Source organism: Gavialis gangeticus, unplaced genomic scaffold, assembly GCF_001723915.1.
Source record: "Gavialis gangeticus isolate Ggan-Ray unplaced genomic scaffold, GavGan_comp1, whole genome shotgun sequence".
NCBI classification, from domain to species: Eukaryota; Metazoa; Chordata; order Crocodylia; family Gavialidae; genus Gavialis; species Gavialis gangeticus.
In genome coordinates, this window is record NW_017729006.1 from 28,011,316 (window position 1) to 28,016,921 (window position 5,606).

Consider the following 5,606-nt stretch of genomic DNA (forward strand, 5'->3'; position numbering starts at 1 on the left):
CGCCGCGAGGCCACGCCCGCCCCGCCCGCGGCCCCCCACCAGCAGCGCCCCCGCCGGCTCCGGCAGCAGCGGCCCCGGTGTAAAATGGAGGCCGGAAGTGAATCGTCTCCGTCCGGGAGCGAGTTCCCCTCCGCGGTGCCAGCGGACGCTGGAGTGCCAGGCCGCCGCGCATGCACACTCCGCTGCCTTCGTGGGGAGGAAGAGAACGCGGTGCATGCGCACTCTGCTGCCTCAAAGAACGCGCGAGCGACAGAACATGCGTAGTCCGCTGCCTTGGAGAGCAGGGAGCAAGAACACGTCGCGCATGTGCACTTTTCTGCCTGAGAGCGCAGTACCGGGAGATGTAGAGAGGAGCCAGTGGCAGTCCTGCGCATGCGCAGTCCGCTGCCTCAGCAAACGAACAAAATGCGAAGCATATACACCCCACTGCCTTGGCGAGAAGGAGTGGGCGAGAATGCAGCGCGTGCCCACTTCTCTGCCTGAGGGAGCAAGAGAACGCAGAGCCTCGGCGGGACAGGGAAGAAGGGAAGAAAAAAGCCAGAGTGGTGCGCATGCGCACTTCGCTGCCTTGGGTGGGAGGAATGAGCGAGCAAGAGAGAACGCCCCTCCTCTTCCCTCCCGGAGCCCGAGTTGTGGCCCCCACCCCAGAGGGTGGTGTTGCGCGCGCATCGGGGAGTGGACTTGCAGCTGGGGCCTGAGGGAGAGTAGGAGGCCAGTCCTTTGATGGGTAAGCCCAGAAACAGCGAGTCTCGGGACTTGAAAATAAATGTCGCAATAATAGACTTCTGCGGGCTGTCCTACTTCTGCAGTGAGGAGCCACGAAACTAGGCAGGTGCTAGGGATGGTGGAGGCAGTATTATCGTTTGCCACTCCACGGAGAAGCACCAGCCCCTGGAAGATAAAACCAGTTAATCACTTAAGCAGTAACCTGGCTACACATGGCGGAACAAGCTACAAATGGTGTTATGCAAAAGGTGCGTAATATTACCCGAAATATGCATAATAACTTTGTGGCTGGTTCTCATTGCACCTTAAACATGTGGCCGGACCAATGGGCACTCCTGGCCTCTGGAGAGCATCAGGGTAAAGGGTTGTGGTGCCCCCCCCCAAGGCACAGCGCTCTAATCTGCTGCTTCCAGCCTGAGGGGTACAGCAGAGCCCTGGACTCCAATGCCTTGCAGAGGCTGGGCGTGCTGATTAGCTGACTGGAGCCCAGGATCATGATCCTGGACTCCCCCTGCACTGGCAGTATAGTAAGATTGAAATCTGATCCCTGTACCTGCAATCTCACTGTAACAGGGCAAGGCCCCTGCCAGTTTTAAGAGGGGGAGAGCAGCTGTCTGTTGCCACAGAGGAGGGTTGGCTGGCCATCGAGCCCAACTAGAAACCCCTGTGTGTGGTTGGTAAGGCTTTGGGGCACGTAAGGCCCGTGCCTGAGCCCAAGGGGGACAGTCAGCTCCTATATACTGCAGAGAGGTGAGCTCATGGGATAAGGGTTGTTGGCGACTGACCAACTGACAGCCAGGCACCCACCCCACCCAAGAAGCTGGGATGAGAGGGCTCCAAGGGAGATATGGCTTGCAGGCAACACTAACCCTGAGTGGGGAAGACATTTACATAAATGCAAGCTGCTTCACAAACTAATATTTTGAGATTGATAGCAGAGGATTGGGTTGCGGCTATGGGGGAAGTGTGGAGACCATGGAGGGATCCCTGGTGGGGCTCTCTGTGGCAGACAACTTGGCCTGGGGTTGGGAACTCCCAAGGACTGAGTCTGGTAGAGCAAGAACAGCTCAGCCTAGGGTGAGGAGTGCAGCCAAAATAAAGGGACCAAGTTTGGGAAGGCTGTGGCCTGGACAGAGGTTCAGGGCCTGAAGGCCAAAAGCTGCATTGGGGCCATATCCAAATGGACATGGAATAACAACTGCAAAGCATGGGCCTGGGCATGGTCACAGGGGTGGAAGAAAGCCATGAATGTCCCATAAGGCAGCTAGTATCCTGAGGCACTGATATGGCCAGCAGGACCACAGCTCAGTGCCCATGGGGCAAGACTAGGGTCAGTTGGGTACAGGAGGTACCAGCTGGCTGAAGTGGAATAGGGCTCACTCTGGCATCGTGGGGCAGCCTCCCTTGACACCATAATTTCGTCAAGGTGTGGCAGGAAAGGAAAAGGGAGGGTACCCTGAGAAGCTAGAGTGGGGACAGGAGTCTAGTGCATGGTCCTACTACATGTACCTCTTGCTATGCATGTGTAGCATGTCAGGAGGCATGGTTTGGGATTGCGAATCAGATTGTATCATGCCTTTAATGAAACATATGCCAGGGTCCTAAATGATCATTGCCTTCAAATAGTTTCATTACAAAATTGTCATTACTGTCTGAAACAGCCTTCTGTATTATCACATAATAGCCTTTATTGATCCTCAACACACCCATAGGAGGTAGAGAGTGGTAGCAAAGTTCTGCCATTGCTTCACGATAGAAACCAGAGACAAAGAGTGATCCAAGGACATGTGTCTGTGTCAGGTCAAGAATTTAAACTCCTGTTTTACAGGTCTCAAATTAGCATCATAACCCCTAGAGCATTTTTGCCCTTTTCAGTTCCTGAAAGGGAATCTTTTAAATGGTGGGACCTGAATTTGAGGGTGAGGGGAATATTTTTGACTTAAAGAAATCTGGTCAAGTGGTTATCGCTACTAAGAATCTACAATAAGTGGCAGCCTGACTAACAAGAACAAAATTATCTATATGCAAAAGTGCTGTCATAATCTTGCAACTGAAGAAGGTACAATAGCGTTGAAAAAAATCAGATTTGTCTAAGCTGACTTTGCAAAGGGATCAAACCTGCAATGAATGTCCAGAGTGTAAACAAGGTTATAGGTTGGAACCACCCATCCTAGCCTTCAAACAAGCACTGAACCTCACTAACCTCATCACCAGAAGCAGGCTTCCTCAGGCTTAGAACACATTGAATGGATCCAGATCATGGCATGACAAGAAATGCAAAACCTGCTAACACATCTCCACCCCTGCCCCACAATTACTACACCCCACAACAGAGCTGTCAGCATCCCTACATCTTACAACTGCACCTCCAGAAATGTAATATATCTCATCTAATGCCTCAAATGGAAAGTATGTAGGAGAGACCAAACAACAGCTGCATACCAGAATGAACCACACCAGAAATCTATCAAAGACAAGAATACCCAATTACCTGTGGTGGTACATTTCTCACAAGAAAATCACTCTTTCTCCAGTCTCTCAGTTCTGATTCTCAAAGGGAACTTACAAAACACTTCTCGGAGAGGAGCCTATGAACTTCACTTCATCAACTTCCTGGATACAAACAAATCATGGACTAAATATAGACTTTGGATTTATGACACATTATAACCTGCCTGACATCTGACTCCCCAGGTACCTCTCCACTACTTAACTGCTACATTCATCCCCCTTTTCTGTCCCCTCTCATCCGTTGACTCCTCAGTTTACATCTTCACTGACTGCCTATCTTGTATGCATACCAGACCAGCCTCTGGCTTCTTTACTATTCGTTCCATCCAGGAAGAGTGCATGACAACTGCAGAGACTTTCTCAGCCTGACTAAGGGTTTTTAAACCCAAAAGCTTGCTAAAAATGTTTTTCCGGCTATTTATGTTGGTCTAATAAAAGATATCAGATTCGCTCAAAGAACCTTGTCTGCAGAGTATAAACAAGGAGTGAGAGAGACAACTGTTGGCTAACAAAAGGGGGAACTTGAGAATCTACAGTGCTTAGAAGAAGAGATAAGGGAAAAGTTTCATGAACAGCAGAGTCAGTTCTCCCATTGCAACTAAAACCTGGATCAAAACCTTCACTAATCAGAGGTTTGCAAAAGCAAATACAAGCTTAAAATGTACTATTTACTAACTTTTGGTCACCTGCCAGTATAGCTTTCATGTTTCTTAACAGTATTCTGTATAAAAGGTATGAACTATCTTATCTAGAACACATTGCCCTTATCTTAGTTCAGTACTTCCCAAATGTTTTTGAAGTCATGTGCCCTTTTTGAAGTTGAATATACCGCTGTACTAAACAACAGCTACAACAGCTGGTGAGTTGTGTCTACCCTGAATCTCAGTGCAGATTCTGGGCTGGAAGATCAATCATACGCATGATATTTTCCCTGCGTCAACTTCAAGAAAAGTGCAGAGAGCAAAACTGACCATTATACATTGCCTTCGTGGATCTAATCAAAGCATTTGACACCGTCAGCAGAGCAGTCCTATTTGCAGTCCTAGAAACGATAGGATGCCCACCAATCCTGTTAAGTCTTATATGTTCCTTCCACAACAGCATGAAAACACGTTCAGTTTGATGAGTCCACTTTACTCTGCTTTTCATCTCAAAGCTGTCTGAAGCAAGGATTTGTTCTTGCCCCTACACTCTTTGGAATCTTTTTCTTGGTACTCCTGAACTTTGTGTTTAAAGATATGGATGGTGGAGTGTACCTTCACACAAGATCAGATGGGAAACTCTTCAGCTTGTCATGACTCAAGGCAAAGGTGAAAGTTAGAAAGGTACTTATATCAGGAAGCTTCTATTTGCTGATGATGATGCTGCCCTTACAGCCCACAATGAAGACCTACCACAAAAATTCATGGATCATCTTTCAAGAGCTAGTCAGGCATTTGCTCTCACTATTAGCATAAAGAAAACAATTGTACTAGGACAGGGAGTTCCACAAGATCCATCAGTCACCCTTAATGAAAACCAGCTAGAAGTAGTCTAAAAGTTCAACTACCTAGGTTCTACAATGACCACCAACCTCTCACTGGATGGAAGAAAATGTTTGCATTGGAAAAACTATCACCACCTTCAGCAGACTAACTAAAAGCATGAAACAACTAAAAGCTTACCATCAAGACCAAAATGCTAGTGGACAAAGCTGGCATACTCAGCACTCTCATGTATGGTGGGGAAAAATGGACAAATTATGAACGTCAAGAGAAAAGGTTAAACAGTTTCCACCTGTGCTGTTTACACCACATACTCAATGTCAAATGGCAAGATAAAGTTACCAATGCAGAGGTTCTTCAAAGGGTAAATTTACCAAGTGTGACAGCCCTACTCAGAGACAACTGTGCTGGCTAGGTCATTTGAGCAGATTAGAAGATGGACATATACCCAAGGACATGCTATATGGAGAAATATCAGAGGGAACAAAAACAACAGGATATCCCAAGCTTTGCTACAAAGACACATGCAAGCAAGATACGAAGGTATTTGGAATTGATCCTGGCCAGCAGGGAATCTTGGCAAGCAATCTCCACCAGGGCATTAAAGTCCATAACAGGAATTGACTCCAACAGCTCGAAGACAAAAGAAGTCCGTAGGAAACAAGCAGCTCCTGAACCACGCAACCATGACACATACACTTGCAATCACTGCAACAGATCTAGCAAATCTCAGATAGGACAATTCAGTCACATGAGACACTGCAAACCAACTACATCATAGGCCGCAATATCCACAGTCTCTCGCAGACAAAAGGATGCCAGTCAACACTGCTGCGTGCCCTTGTTATGCCATTTTATAGATAATGAATCAAGTAGCACTTTATG